This window comes from Cervus canadensis, chromosome 21 (genome assembly GCF_019320065.1).
Source record: "Cervus canadensis isolate Bull #8, Minnesota chromosome 21, ASM1932006v1, whole genome shotgun sequence".
Taxonomy (NCBI): domain Eukaryota; kingdom Metazoa; phylum Chordata; class Mammalia; order Artiodactyla; family Cervidae; genus Cervus; species Cervus canadensis.
Window position 1 is genome coordinate 3597478 of NC_057406.1, and position 15809 is coordinate 3613286.

Genomic DNA, 15809 nt, shown 5'->3' on the forward strand with positions numbered 1-15809 from the left:
TTTTCACGGCTGTGCTTGGCTTCCAACGATGTTCAGAGAGAGGGATTTTCAACTACCGTCAATGTAGTTGCTAACATTTCAGCCATTCACCCTTTTTTCAGCTCTGTGTTCTAAACAAGCTACAAGATCCTGCTTCCAAAATCCTTCCCAGACTCAGTGTCTGAGGGGAGGCAGTGGACGCAGGCATGGCCACCTCCTCCTCTCACTCACAACTTTCCTGAAATTGGCAGTCTCTCTCACACACACAGGACGCGGAAATTTCTAGGAGGACCCCAAGGCTCACCGGGAAACTTCTTGCGCTGGGAAAAAACTTCTCAGCGCACACCTGGATCTACAGATTCGGAAAAATTAACCAGCTGTAGCCAAAAGCCAAAGCACTCAACCACCCGAACACAGCCTGCGAGAAACACAGAGCTCTTTGACGTGACAAGAAGACTTATAAATAAAATAGCTCCAAGGCAGACAGGCTGAACGAGCCTTTCAAGACAGCCTGCCGGTGCCTCAAACTTGAATATTAGAACATTAAAACGTTGGCAGCATGAAGATAATATCCTGGGATGTGTGCATGTGCGTGCGTGCGCATGGACTCCCATGTATGTGTGTGTGTCCATGTGTACGTGTGTGTGTAGGGACATACGTTTTGCAGCTCTTACGGCTTGGGGGCTCCCCTGAGGTCCTGGTGGCCAGCGCCGAGCCCCTATGAAGGGCAGGCCCTACCTGTATTCTTTTGGGGATCACTCCTATCACGACACATGTGCAAACACCAAAAGCCCGTGAAAACATAACCTGCTGTAGGCATGAAGGACCAACCTCAGATATAGAAAAACTTTCCCTGCAATTTAAAAAAAAAAAAATTGTGTTTTGTGAATGGGAAGCCAAGCTGACCTCATTCGGCGTAGTCAGGACCAAAGCGGCCAGGCCAGCTTCGGGCAACGCGGCTAGGGTCCCGGGCTGGGGCATGTTCTCTGTCCTATATCTCCGAAGCCGGGTAAGCCTGATCCCTCAGGAGAGGAGGTCAGGCTGGGGTTCAGGCCCCAAAAATCACTACCCAAGCCAGGCTGGGTGAGGCTGCAGACAGAGCCGTGGAACCTGGGATGAACGTGCCCGGGCTCTCGGTAAACACGCCAGGAGAAGGAGGGTCTACAAAGCATCAATTCCAGTCCTCCAAAGTGGAGGCCATCTTGCTAGCAGGATCGAAGGCCTTAAGGGCACCAGGATGCTCCATATCTTGTCCAGACTCTCCCCACACTCAGCCCACACCCAGCTCGTATCACTGCACAGGGTTTTTGATAGAGTTCGAATCAACAAAAGCACCCCAAGCGTTTAGTCAGTGCCAGATATCACGAAACATTTTCAGAAAGCAACGACTCGCAGTGAAGATTTTTGCTAAGGTAGCAGGGATAGCATCTCGTGTGCGTGTGTAGCAAGCATCTTGTCACTTACACAGCGAGTTCCGAGCCCCATCCCACGTGATCCTCACAACCCGAGTGGCAGACGGAACAAGAATGGTCAAACCTCCTTAAAGATGAGAGAAACTGAGGCCCAAGTGGCTGCAACAGTGACTATGGCCCAACGTCACAGAGGCCACGCACATTGCTTTGTTATTTTTGCTTTTTCTTTTTTTTTAACGGAAAACATCACCGCCATCCCTTTGCACTCAGGCTTCTTATATATATATATATATATATATAGGTAAGAACAGTTTCCAGGAAAAACAGAGCTCCATTGAAATCTGGGTCTCAGGACTGCCTTGAGCTGGCCAGCTTGGGTGATCTCCCGCCCCCCGCAACAGCTCTGGTCATCTGAGGTGTCCACTCCTCCCCACCAGGTGCATCACCCTCAAAGCTGGGCTGGACCAACTGACCTCCTGGTGTAAAATCACACCCGAGCTGGGCCTGCCAGAGTCCTCGGAACAAAGCCGCCTCGCCTGAGCCGAGGGCCAGAGTGCCCCCTGTCCACCATCCCTTGTGTTGGGGTGCCAACACCCCGCAACCAGGGACTTCCCCTGCCACGCAGCCAGGAAAGCTCCCAGCCCCGACCCGAGCCTTCACTGGGGTCTGGCCCTCTGTGAGCCTGGCAGGTCCCGGCCAGTAGTCTCAATGTAAAAGGCCAAACGGGTGACCACGATGGCCTGGGAGAACCTCAGAGCAAGCATCCCTAATGACAGGCTCCCCGTGGAGAGGCTCCGGGGGCAGTTCTCTTCTGGAGGGGTGGCCAAGGTCCCGTGCCCAGATGCCAGCTGTCTGCAGGGGCACATGCGTTCCCATCAGACGGTTCCTGCTTCTCAGAAACGGGAAAGCACAGGGGATACTGCCGCAGTTGGGGAGGGGCCAGGACAACAAGGAACGGGTACAGAACGAGGGAACCGGGTTATCTGGGAAATGGTTGGACTGAAGGTGATGCTGGCAGGGCCGGTCGCCATGGTGTTGCCCTCTCCAGCAGAGACCTGCACCACGGGGAGAAACTCCCCACGCGCCTGCCTCCTCCCGGGGCTCCTGGTACATGCTGACCCCACCAGATCACCCTCAGGACAGGACGTCTGCCCCAAAGCCAATTTCCATCTCAGAATATTGCACCCCATAAACGACCAGCTCAGAAACAAACTCAGCATTTTATAATGTCTCCTCAGCAAAGCCAGGTGAACAAAACCCACAGAACACAATGAGGCGCAGGCCAGAGGGTCTGGCTTGGCCAAGAACTTGAAGCCGCCGCCCTGTTCATTTTCAAAGGCAAAGTCTTCCAAGACTCCTTTTTTTCGTTTCCTTTTTGCGCTTAATTACAAGACAACGGGCTTAAAAAAAAAAAAAAAGACAAAACGTTTAAAAAATTTAAAAAAAGGTTACAAGGTGCTAAGTCTCAAAAGCTGCTTGGGATAAAAATTATAACCTTGTCCAGCACTGGAGGAGAAAACAAAGGCGGCAGAGGATAAGTGTTCAAGGCTGAGTGAATCGTCACCTGCCTTCAGCAAGTCCTGCCGGAGGGCCTCACCTGGGTCTGCCCCGGGGTCTCTGTAAGGCAGTGATTTGGAGGAAAAGGCGGGGCTGGGAGGGGTGGGGGCCGCATCCCGGAGCAGAAGCGTCGGAAGGTCCCTGTGTCCCCGCCGAGGACTCTGGACTAGGCACCCCAGGAGCACCTCTGCTTTTCCGACGGCAGGACGCCCACAGAAACCGAGGTGCGGAGAGAGGAAAACTTGGCACCCCAGACCCTCCTCAGCACCTCGTGGTCCCGCGGCTCGTGGTCCCTAAGGCGCCTCCAACCTGGACGGGGCGGCGGCTGCCTGGGGTCCGTCGTCGGACCAGCGCATCGGCGACCTGGGCGGGCGGCGGGGCTGGGGCTATTCTCCGGGCGGGTCCTCATGGCCCAGGAGGCTGGGCGGCCTCGTGCGCCTCCTCCAGGCAGGGCCAGGGCCGGGCAGGTGGCTCGATATCTGGGAGCCTGGGGTCCGCATGGGTGGGGAGCGGGGCGGCGGCCGGGTCCACGTGGCTGGGAGTCTCGGAGTCAGTCTGGGGCGGGTCCGGCAGGCAAGGATCAGGGTCCGAACAGGGATCAGGGTCCGGGGCCCAGTGTCCGAGCGCCCGCCGGAACGGATGGGCGCCGGGGTCCCCAGTTCCGGGGTCGGAGGGCCTGCCGGAGTCCAGGTCCGAGGCGGGGCCGGGGTCGCGGCGGCGGCACGCGCCCCAATTAGCCGCGGGCGGGCGGCGGGGTGGCCCCATTGAGGGCGAACAAAGGGCGCGACCCCGGGGTCAGGGAGTCGCGGGCCGGCGGCCGCTGCCCGGTGGGCCCGCCTTGTTTACTTTGCCCGAGCAAAGCGGACAACATAGTGACTAAAGCGGATTAGAGGGTCGCGCCCCGGAGGCCGCAGGACCTCCCAGCCTCCCCGCCGGCCCTTCCCCGGGTGCCCCGCCGCCCGGGCCGCCCCGACCCGCGCACACGGAAGCCGCGGCTCAGCGCGCGGGGGCGGCTGTCCGAGGGGCCCCGGCCCGGCTCACCTGCGCCCCGTGGCGGCCCGGGCGGGGGTCACTCCGGGAACCGCTCCCCCTCCACCGGGCCTTGTAAACCAACCTCGGGCAGGGAGTCATTGATTTCCCGACCCTTTCCGACACTGCTGGTCCGGGGAATTCATTTAATTCATTTTACGGGACAGCAAATGACACTTGCTTGAAGGCTGATGTTTTTAGATGCAAACACGGACAGCGTTTTTCAGGTCACATCATCCTGCAGCGTTAGGGTTAAAAGAGAAAATGCCCGCCTCTTGTCTGGACACTGCCCGGCAGCAGGTGACTTAAGGCTGCATAATAATATACATTTTAAAAATAATATGTTGAGGTAGAGAAGTCCTGGGAAGTACAAGCTGGGGGAAAAATTATGTTTTCTTTCTTTCTTGTAAAAGAAAGCACATGAGCATATAAATAAACCCCAAGATTTCCACCCAAAGACCACAGTGTATCATCTGGCATGCTGAATTCAAGATCTATGTTCTCCAGATAGGAACTTGCAGGATCTTTTTAATTGCCCTTAAAAAACAAGCAGTAGGAGCAGAAAGCACAAACTCAAAATCAAGCAGTCTAACCATTGGGGGGGGGGGGGTAGGTTATTGGACCAAACATCCAAGAAAAATAACGCCTTTCCCCCACTTCTTGATGCTGTTGTTTATGGGGACAAAAATATTTCTTAAGTTCAAACAAAATCTTAGTTGACATTTTTATGCCTTAGCTGTTCAAGTATATATATTTGACTAGGAGACTCATGTAGGGTTTGATTAATAAGCTATCAACAAACAAATCTTTTATAAGAGAACGAATACTATTTACTGACTATACATATTTGTTGACCTAACGAATATTTCTGCTACATGCCATCTATCCACAACTATTGAAGGAAAATATGCCATTTGTCTAGATTTCTACTCACAAGACTTTAAAATGATTTTTCCTTGCTTATAAAAATACCACGTTTAGAGAAGGCATAGCCTAATCTAAAGCATAAGTAATTTAAAAGTAAAATATGAAGATAGACATTTTAGAGATAATTTAAGTAATAAGAAATATAAATAATCCAAGTCTAAAATACAGGGGAAAAGGAAAATTCACCTACATGCCATTATCTAGAAAATAATATTCAATTGCATTTCCTTCCCAACAGTGAACAGATGCATACAGTATTAATACATAATTTACATACATATTTACTGTTTGGAAAATACTGGCTCCCGTACGTCCCTACGCGCTGACAAACTCTTTGTCAACAGTGTTTTAACAGTGACATGATTAATATTCCATTATACTGTTAAGTGATAATTCACCCCAGAACTCCCTATTATTATTACAAACTTCAGTTCTTGCTAGTATTTCTGTACCGTAACTAACACTATAACCAATGACCTTGCCTGTGAAGTTTGTCTGAGATGTGGGTTGTTAACAAATCTCTTAATGATCCATCGTTAATCTGACGTTGAAGCCACAGCGTTATCTGAGGGGGTCAAGACAGAGCTTCGTAGACTTCACGGCAGCAGCAATGAACTTACAAATTCTAGAATTCACTTCAGATCAGTTACTGCAGATAGTGATACGGAAATTCGTTTGTTTCCCCCTCCAGAGGCCTGGTAACTGTGGAACTTTTGCCTGATGGGTTTGTGGGACCAGCCGAGGCACATGCCTGATTGCAACACAGCGTTTGGGAACCGTGCCCTTGCATGAAAGCTCTGGCCTCTGTGTGCCTACCGAGTCACTTGGCACCAAGCACCATCCACTTGGTGAGTTTAAGTCAGGACCAGAGAGCTGAACACCTTGGAACCATTATCTCGACAGCTCTGTCAAAATTTTGCACGCCTGAGGAGTGCTTTGGCCCGAGGGGCTTTCTTTGGGAGAATTCAGACCTCAGGCCTGCTTTTCAGCACCGCCTGCGCGGGGTGCCTGCTGTCCTCCCATGACCCGGCCCTGATCAGCTTGGAGGAGGCCCGGCCGTGCTGCTGGCCATCGCCATGGTAGGCACCACCGTGGGCACCGTGGGAGGCTGTGTTTTCGGCCACTTGCCCCTTGTCCCGGAGACCCTGGGAGAGGCTGGGCTCTGCCCTGGGGCCTCGCTGGCGGCCTGGCCTTATGCTGACACGGCTCCCAGGAGGGCAGAGGAAGGGGCCCGGGGACCACAGAGCTGAGGTCTTCTCCCCAAACACCAGGACCTGCGTGAAGGTGGCAGCCTGGAGCTGGGCGCTGCCACCGGAAAACAGAAACACAAAGAGGCCAGGTGGCCCCAGCCCAAAAGTGCCATGGAGTCATCAGAAAGTAGATGCTATGACGAGGCAGAGAAGACAGGCTCGAAGGAAATCTGTGGACATGGGACCAGAGCTTTCGTGGGTGCTGAACGATTTCTCCCTGTCATGCCTTTTCCTGCATCTTCCAAACTTTCTACAGTGAGCATATATCGCTTTCATAATGGAAAGGGATCCTATTACTGATAAAACTATTATAAGTCCCATAGACAGAATTCATCTTAAGACTAAGATAAATGATTATTACTACTCAGGGGTTGAACATAAACAATAAGAACCATATATTATTGCCAGGAAAGTTTTTAAGATGATAACGCTGGGTCACATGTCTCTAGCACTTTACCCTTTAGAGAAACGCTTTCAAATAGAAAATGAAACTGGGTAGCCTTGCTATGCAAATTTTGGCTGCCGTGTGAATAATTCTTGCAACAACCCTTGACAGTGAGCAGGGAAGGACACTTTCTTCCTCCTCTTCAATTTGGGACACTCAGGGGTGGAGGAGCTGAGTTAAGAGCCACAAGATTTGAATGGAGGCTCTGAGTCGCCGCCCCCACCCCACTGTCCGTCTGGCAGCTTCCGGACCTCCATCTTAGCACCTTCCTGCAGGGGAGATATTTTCCCCAAGGATCCAGTGTGTTTCCCGTTTTTTTCCATTATTTTTCCTCATTACTGGAGGTGGTGCCTATGGCCGGGGCGGAACTGCAATGAATGAAGATTGTGTTGGGTTTGCTAGAAAACAATGGTATTTGCACAGGATCCAATTATCTCAAGAGGTGTGTTGCAGCGAAGTGGCCAGGCAGAGGTGTGACAGTGTCTCAGAAAGGCAGGGGTTGTCTTGTTTTCATTTGACACTACAGGTGAATGCCGCACTCCTCCTGGGAGGGAAAAACACGCCGTGGCCCCTCTGGGGCTCCAGTTCACCCCGAAGAACTCTCTCTGCCTGTGTGGAAACACGCCTTTTCCTACCGTACTTTGTCAAAGTGGGCCATTTCCAGCCCCTAGATAACAACGGATGGGAACAAATCCACGAATCAAATACGTTTGATCTTTGGTGTCTTTCTTTCAAAGGGAGTTAAAAGGCAAACCAGCATGCTGTTTTCTACTCTAAAAGGCAATTTCTAAATTTGGATTTTGAAAAAAAAATTGTACTCCAGCTTGAAAAGCCAGTGGCCCTCAGAATGCAAGGAAGCCATACCACTCTGTGTGAAAATCATCTCAACTGGTTTAAAATACATCAGAACGAAAGGGTGTGAGCTGACCATAAGTCTCCCATCACGTATGATCTGAAAGCAGAAGTGGGATGCACATAGACCGTATGCTCCGTCCCGAGAGCCGGCTGGGCCCAGAGGCAACATTCAGTGATTTTTAAGAGAGAGTCACCAACATCGCAGGGGCCAAACAGGTCCAAGCTTGTGATATTCCAAAGCCATCCTCAATTTTTAGATAAGGTTTAAGTGTGATACAATAAATAATTACAAAATGTCACCCACAGGTAAGGTGAATACATTGGAGACATCTATCTCCTCCAAGAAAAAACGTCTGGCTCTTGGCTTTTCAAGCTGTCAGGAAATGGGCACATTTTCACAGGACCTTTTCTTTTACTTCCCCTTGTTACCCAGGGCACAGCAAATCATCTCTGCCTTCTAAAATAAAAACACATGCCACTTTAATTTCACAAAGAGAAGCCAGCATGCGGAATCTCTGCACAGATCACTTTTAAATTAAAGAGTGAGGGGGGAGGCTGTTAACTGTGTTTTATACCTTTTGTGGCGGGGGTGGGGGCAGTTACCTTCTCCACGTGTTAATAATTTAACTGTCAAATCACAACAAACAGCTAATTCCATTTCTGAGATGCCAGGATTGCAACCTACAAGGGGAGATTTTAATTGTAACTGCTAAATAGCAAATGCTGACAGAAGTCCTGTTTCCAATCCCTAGACAAGGCTGGGACATGACTAATTTATTTTATCTTATCCATCTATCTGTGCGCAGGATTAAAATATTTATATCAGTCTGTTCACTTTAAAACATGCAGTGCAGGCACCAGCTTCAGGGCCACTCCTTAATTTTTCACAGTTTTGGCTTTTCATTGTTTGCAGAAACGCACATTCCCTGCTTGGCGAATATTCTCAAATGCTGATGGGATCTTTAAGTCACACAGACCCAGTCCCGCAGCCACACAAATGCCCCTGGCCACGCTGACGGCGACACAGCTGTCCTGACGCCTCTGTCCCCGGCGATGCCAACGAAATCACGCAGGCCTGAGCCCGACTTCGAGAGGAAAGCTTGCCTCTGGCCGGGGTGGCTGATAGAAACCAGAGCCCGCCCAGGTGGCCAGGTAGGCGGCGGGCAGCAGGGGGTTAAGCGGCGAGTGGGGAAGGGTGCAAACAAAAGGCCACGGGCAGGGGAGACCGGGCTGCAGGGCCCAGCCCGAACAGGCGCAGACACAGGGAGCTCTGTCTGCCTGCCCGCTGCCCGGCACTGTGACTAACCGCCCCACTATTGTGCCCTGAAGCCAGCCCTTTGTACCACCCCCCTGGCGTCTGGGAGCGCGGCCGAGGAACCTTCCTCGTCCTGGAAACTCGCAGCCTCGACACCCATTCTTTCAGCTCTCGGGGCTGCTGGGGGCATGACTAGCCAGGGCAGCGTCCTTTCCCCTGGTCAAGAAGGGATAGCAGCAAAAAAAAAAAAAAGCAGAAAAACCAGTCTCCCCAACTCTGGGGGAGGGGAGCCCTAGGGACCGCTAAGCTTGCCCTCACTGCCTGATGCCATGGCCCTTCCTGACACAGGGCCACGGAACCTTTGAACTGTGGAGAGTCCCTCGGAACGGAGATGTACATGCAAAATACACTCTGGATTTCAAAGAATACAAAACCGGGGGTGGGGGGGCAGGGAAGGGAAAATATGTCATTAATAATTTTGTATTAATTACACATTGAAATGCATTATTTCGGATGCATATTAAAGAAGTCGTATTATTAAAGCGAATTCCACCTGTCCGTTTTTACTTCTGTAAAAATGGGGAACATGTTAAATTACAGATGCGGCTGCCTTGGCAGCAGTGTTTCTACCGGACAGAGCTACGCCGGGCTGTGGGTTCCAGGGCCTGGGAACGGGCCTTGCCCGCAACCCACTTCCTCCTGGGCACACAATGGGGACACCACTGTCCCTCCCCGCCCAGTGGCAACCCTTCGCCCAGTGGCCCGGAACCCAGGCCCTCACGGCCTCACCTGACCAGCCTGTGTTCACTGCCTCGAGGACGGGGTCTTGCACACTCAGGTGTCTGGGACCCCTTTGTAAAGCATGTGTGTGCAGGAACACGCACACGCATGCTCGAGGGCCCTGACTCGCCACTGCAGGCCGTGTCAACCATGCCGGCTGGAGTTCGGAGAGACCCGGTTCACAGGGCACCCAAGGGCCCCCCTGCAGCTGGACATCTGACCCTTTGCTCTGGGACAGACCGGCCTCGCCCACGGCCCCATCACGACTTTCCTGGACTCAAGCACTTTCGCTTTCATGGCTTCTTCCTCCGCAAATATTAAAAATTACATTTTATGACTGCATTGGTGTCAAGAAGAATATAACCCACGCTGAATTCATCATTACGTGTTCATTATTGCTATAGTTATTTTTTTACTTCTGATTAAAATTAAAACGTATTTCTGAACCCTGGGCACTGTGCTTGCCTGGACCATCAGTCCGCGCACCGCTGACCACTCACTGAACGGCATCCTCACCCACAGAGGTGCGCTGGCCCCTCTTTCTGCATTTGGGACTTCCCTGCCACCCCTCCAGTGACCCGATCACCCTCCCCATTCTAGAACTCCTTCTTTAAGTCCTGCCCTGGATGAATGGCTTGTGAAGGCCCCACTAGACACCAAAAACCTTTCTACATTATTTTTAAAACACAAATGTTGATCATGAGCAAGGCCCGGGATGGCAGCATGACTAAAGGCCCCAAGTCGGCGAGAACCAAGCCCCCCCATGCCCACCCAGCTCAGTGCTGGGGTCCCTGACCGGCTGCCCTGAGTGCCACATTCCCCACCCGGAGATGAGCCCACCAAATATGGGATGGCGACCCAAGGGGTGACTGTTAGGGTGTGCAGCGGGCCACCACCGGCCAGCTCTGGGCACCCACGCCCTCCAGCCCTCACACCCCCGTGTGGGGCCCAGCCTCTGGAGCCGGGGTGAGGAGGCCGGGCTTCCCAGCCCCTCTCGGAAGGAGGCATCGAAGCTCTCGCCACCCACCCCTCCTCTGGTGCCACCGTGCAGGGCCTGGGCCACCCTGCGGGGGAAGACAGTGCAGGAGATGGTTAAAATTCTGCATCCTTTTTGCATCCGCCTCCAGAGGAAGCGCTGCTTTTTTTTTTTCCTCTCTCTCTCTCTCTCTCTCTCAAGCAGGAGGAGAAAAAAAAAAAAGCTGAGAGCAGCAATTTGCAGGCCTTGGGATGTTTTTCTCCTTGACAGCCCTGGGCCCCGCCTCGCTGGGCCTTCCTCTGGCCAGAGCGGCCACAGCGCGGATGCAGCGGCTGCCCAGCCCCGTGCACGCGCGGCCTCCCCGTGGAGCCGGGCTGGCAGGGCGGGCGGGAGGGAGGCAGCGATGCCTGGCACTGCCCGGCTTTGTGGCCGCGTCCTCTGCCCGCCTCTCCTCTGCCCACCCCGGGCCTGCTCCCGGCTGGCCGCACCACCCGCGGCCCGCTGCTGAGCCACCCTGTGCCCACCCGGGGGTCCCTCACCTTCTGGGCCCCGGCCTCCGGGCCTCGGGTCCTGCTGGCGCCCAGGGTGCCCGGCCACGTCCTCACTGCCGCCGCTGCTCACCCCACCGGGCTGCCCGCGCTCAGCGGCGAGCCTGGCACGGCGCCAAGCTGCCTGGGAGCCCGGCCCGGGCTGGGGAACTTTCCTGTGAGGGTGTGTGTGCGGGGAGGGGCGGGGGTGCGCTGGTGCCAGGGGACAGAGAGGCCCAGATGCCCGCCGGCCGCCCCCCCCACCCCCGGCCCCCTGTCTCCCGAGTCCCATAAAGGCACAGACAACACGGGCGGTTTAGTCAAAACAGTCATGTGCAGGAGCCGGCAAACAAACAAAAGCCCTTATTTATTTATTTAGTTCACACACTCAGATGAGGAGACGCCTTTTGTGCACGTAATTTCACACACACCAGAAAGGGGGCGATGCCTCCATGCTCCCCGCAGCCCAGGGCCCGCCCGGACAGCCTGCCTGGCCAGAGGAATAATCGCCTTGCCCAGCCTGGGCATTTCCATATTTAAATTGGGCAGCAGTGTATGATTAATTAAGAAGGAAAAAAGGCAAAAAGGGAAGAAAAGCAGTGGGGGTGGGGAGCCGGACGTTCTGGGCGGCACGACGTGCCAAGGTGCCCGCAGCGGCTTAACTCCTCCCATGCCAGGCCAGGCCCGGTGCGGAGGCGGCTGCAGCAGGCGGCAGCGGGGAGGGGTCCCAGCCTGGGGGGCCACGCCCTCGGCTGCCCTCAAGCCACCCCAGCTTCAAAGGCGGCCTGCGGAACATCCTCTTCCTCATTTTCTCCTCCTGAGTGGCTTGGCTCCGTGCCAGTGTCGGGGAGCGACGCCCCAAAGCCTCTGGCAGGGCACCCGCCTGTGAAGAGCTCTGGGACCACTTGTCCTTTGCCCTCGGCACCCTGACCCTCCCTACCAACACGCAGGCTGCAGTGAGGCCCTGCCCACCATGAACCCTCCCGCCCAGATCCCTCCACACTCACTTGAGCCCCCTGCCCAGGGCTCATGTCCCCTACAGGCCGTTCTGTCCCCTACAGCAGTGGCCTGTTCTGAGAATGGGGCGGGAAGCCTCACCACCCTTCTGGAAAGAATCAAGAACTATGTCTGAGAGCTGAGAAAGACCACATTCCTGGAAGCAGGTGGTGGGCCCCTTGGAACCCAAGTTTAAGGTCCAGCCATCACCAAGGTTCAGCCCTGCCCCTTGCCATCTATATGGTCTTTGACAAGTTATCTGGCCTGTCTGGGCTTCTGTTTGCCCATCTGTAAAATGGGGATGATAGCAATGCCCACTGCGCCTTACCCACAGGGCTGAGGAAGAGAAAGGGGAGCTCCCAAATTGACACAGAAGCTGCCAGAGTCCCCAGACCCTCTGCCCTTGAGGTGGACAGAGCCTGGAGCCGGAATGGCCTCTGGCAGGAAGCTCCTCAGCCCAGGGATAAATCCAGAACAGTCTGAATCCACTCTGCAAGTGATGAAGTTAAAGGTCTGGAGCTGGGAGAGCAGCTGGATTATCCAGGTGGGGACGAGCTGACAACAGGACTCCTTCCCAGCTACGATCAGAGAAAGCAACACACCACTCTCTCTGAAGATGAAGGAAGGGGCCACGAGCCAAGGAATGTGGGCACCTCCAGAAGCTGGAAGAGGCCAGGAAACAGATTCTCCTCCAGAGCCTCCAGAAGAAGGCAGTCCTGCCCCCACCTGATTTGAGGCCCGTGAGACACTGCAGACTTCCTGCCTCCATAACTTCTGACCTCTTGAGCCATCAGATTGGTGGACTTTGTCGCGGCAGCACCAGGAACCTGACACCCCACCCTGCCCCCAGCAAGCCCAGATGCCTCCGAAGGAGACCTTGGGGATGCGGCCCAGTCGCTGCATACACGGAGCTGCACAGCGCCAGGCAGCTCTGGGCTGGGGTTAGCAGATCGCACCCCTGCGCTCAGGAGCCTGCGGGCGGGTGGCCAGTCGCACTGAGGGCCGTCCTCGCCCGACGGGCTGTAACCTCACCTCCCGGCTCCCCTCCTCCTCCTCCCAACCTCCTCCTTCTCTTCCCCCTCCCCACCTCCTCCTCCTCCTGGTTACCACCTTGCTAAACCTTGTCTCATCCCGTCCCCAGCCTGACAGCCTCGGGGTTCTAGGCAGCCTGGACCCCCAGATCCTCCCGGAAGTCTGCTGGGGAGAGGGACCGCTTCCTGCTTCGTAATCACGAACGTGGCCTTCTCAGCACAGGACAGGCAGGAGGGCCCCGGGCCAGTGCCCCTGGCCTCGTCTGTAAAGGGGGGCTGGTTACGGTCCATCACGGGGCAGCCATGGATGCAGCAGCCAGTGCTGCGTGCTCACCACTGAGTCAGGTCAACTCTGACGAGGGCTGAGTTTCCCTCTAAAAGTCAAAAGAGGCCCAGCAGGCCCTCCCCTCAGTACTGTTGCCGTGCAGGTGCTGGGGGCTGAGCCCATGGCCAAGGTGGGATTTCAGACAACCTCCAAAGGCTTCTGGAACCTGAAAGTTTCTCCTAACAGCCTTCGATCCCTTAGGAAATAAGCCTTAACATGCACACAGACATTCCCCAAACAACACGAAAAACTGGAAATAATTGGGAATAACGGAAGTGTCCAATAATGAGGGGTTAGTTAAAGAGTTCTGGGGCTTCCCCAGGAGCTCAATGGTAAAGAATCCCTCTCCCAATGCAGAAGACACAGGAGATGTGGGTTCGATCCCTGGGTCAAGACGATCCCCTGGAGGAGGAAACGGCAACCCACTCCAGTATTCGTGCCTGGGAAATCCCATGGACAGAGGAGCCTGGCGGGCTACAGTCCATGGGGTCACAAACGGACACAACCGCGTGACTGAGCCCATAAGGACATTCATCAGTGGAATATTAAACAGTCATTAAAAACCAACTTGCAGAAAAGTATCTTCTGATTTGGAGAACTAGTTGTGATAAAATATTTAGTGAAACAAGCAGAAGACAAAATGACACATATAATCAGATGCTAAGATGCTCATTCTGCTTAAAATTATGTTTTATAGAAGCTAGACGAAGTGCTCCCACTGGCTATTTCTGAGGGTTGTTTCACAGGTGATTGAAGACTTCTTTTCTTCTTTTATGAGGATTCAAAATGTTCTAAAATTAGCACGTAACATCGGTTATGGGAAAAAAAAAATCATTGCAGGAGAAGAGTCATGCTCCTTCAATAGAGCTGCCGGCAGGCCCTCCCTGGCCCTCAGCACGCGGCAGGAACACGTGCAGGGAGCCGGGCCAGCTTGGGGGGGGTGGCGGTCTGCGGCCTCTGCCACACAGGGCCCCGCGCTCAGCACAGCCCTGCATTCCGAAGGTCCCACACTTGCTTTAATGCTCTGCTGTCACCATCCTGAAAATCTCAGTACTTTTAGATTTTAATTTTGCACTGGGTTCTGCACTGACGTTGGGCTTCCCTGGCGGCTCAGGAAGTGAAGAGTCTGCCTGCAGTGCAGGAGGCCCAAGCTCACTGCCAGGGTCAGGAAGGTCCCCTGGAGAAGAGAATGGCTATCCACTCCAGGATTCTTGCCTGGAGAATCCCGCAGATAGACGAGCCTGGCGGGCTGCAGTCCACAGGGTGGCAAAGAGTCGGACGCGGCCAAGCGACTAGCACTTTCACTTTCGCTGCCCCCATGTAGCCAGTCCCAGCGAGGAGCCCGGGGCCTCCAGAGCCTGGCCCTTGCTTCCCAGCTTCCTGCATGCAGCGGCCCACTCTCTGTCCTCGGTTTGTCTTATTTCACACTGCGTGAACCCTTCTCTCCCGCTTCTCCTTGCTGCACATACTATTGGCAAAAATAGGAAACAGGGCTCTGTTTTGCAAACACATGCATCGATCATGTGCAGTGCTTTCCCTGGAGACTGAAAACCAGCACCTGGCCCCATTTTTAGGACCTACTTTCCAGGTGTGTGTTTCCCAGGAAAACCAAATGCCTCAGGCCCAGAACCACGGCTGCAGTCCTGTCTCCCTCTGGTCCTACCAGTGAAGGCTCCTGAGAGCCTTCTAGGAGGCTTCCTCTGACAGCTTCTACAGAAACACTGCTAGAGAGGTAGTGAGCTGCTCATCCCTGGGGGCATTCAACAAAGCCTGCACAGCCAGCAGCAGGAAACAACCTTCTCTGGACAGCAAGTTAGCTGAGAGGGGCTCATCCTCGTTTTATAATTGCACAGGGCACCCTGCAGCTTCTCAAGGCAGGCCCGTATCAGACTCACCGCTCGACCCCCTGTATTCAGCACAGGGCTATAAACACGAGTGAGTGGCTCGGTGATGGTTTCCTTAGGGGTAAGAAAAGAAACACAAAAACTGCAGAGAGGCAAGCCGTTGAGAGTTGATACGAGATTTGAAAAGCTACCCCAGAAGTAGGTGCCGTGTTAGAGAAGCAGGAAGCCACAGTCCACCTCAAATAACAGCAGCTAGATTTCCCGGGTGCCTCCGCGTGCTCAAGCCGCGCTGAGCAGGCACACGGCTGTCACAGCTCTCCCCCAGGACTCCGCTGAATCAGAACTGCTATTGAGCCCATTTTATGAGTGAGGAAGTTGAGGCTCAGAGAGGTGAGATTCCTGGCCCAGGGTCATCCAGCCATCACAAGACAAGGTCTGAGTGCAGGCCTGCCTCACAGAAGAGATGACCCTTCGTTGCAACAATAAGCCCAGGCTTTCTTAACCAGCAGCAGCAGCGGCTTAATTGCCTGGGATGTAAGAAAGTTCAAGTTCAGGTTCACTTTCTGCATCCTGCCTCTCCTTCCTCACTTGCAGAGAATCAGGGCCCCAGCTCGAGTGGAC

General features: G+C 54.2%; 1 long non-coding RNA gene across 2 annotated transcripts; it reads left to right on the plus strand.

Moving 5' to 3' along the window:
- The first annotated feature begins 3063 nt into the window (after positions 1 to 3063).
- Positions 3064 to 9152, plus strand: LOC122423066. 2 transcript variants are annotated; one of them, XR_006264081.1, is made up of 4 exons: positions 3064 to 3172; positions 5596 to 5752; positions 8368 to 8606; positions 9058 to 9152. It is a non-coding gene; the product is annotated as an uncharacterized LOC122423066 (long non-coding RNA). The 2 variants fall into 2 exon arrangements; XR_006264080.1 differs by lacking the exons at positions 3064 to 3172; positions 5596 to 5752 and adding an exon at positions 5847 to 5983.
- The last annotated feature ends 6657 nt before the right edge of the window (positions 9153 to 15809 follow it).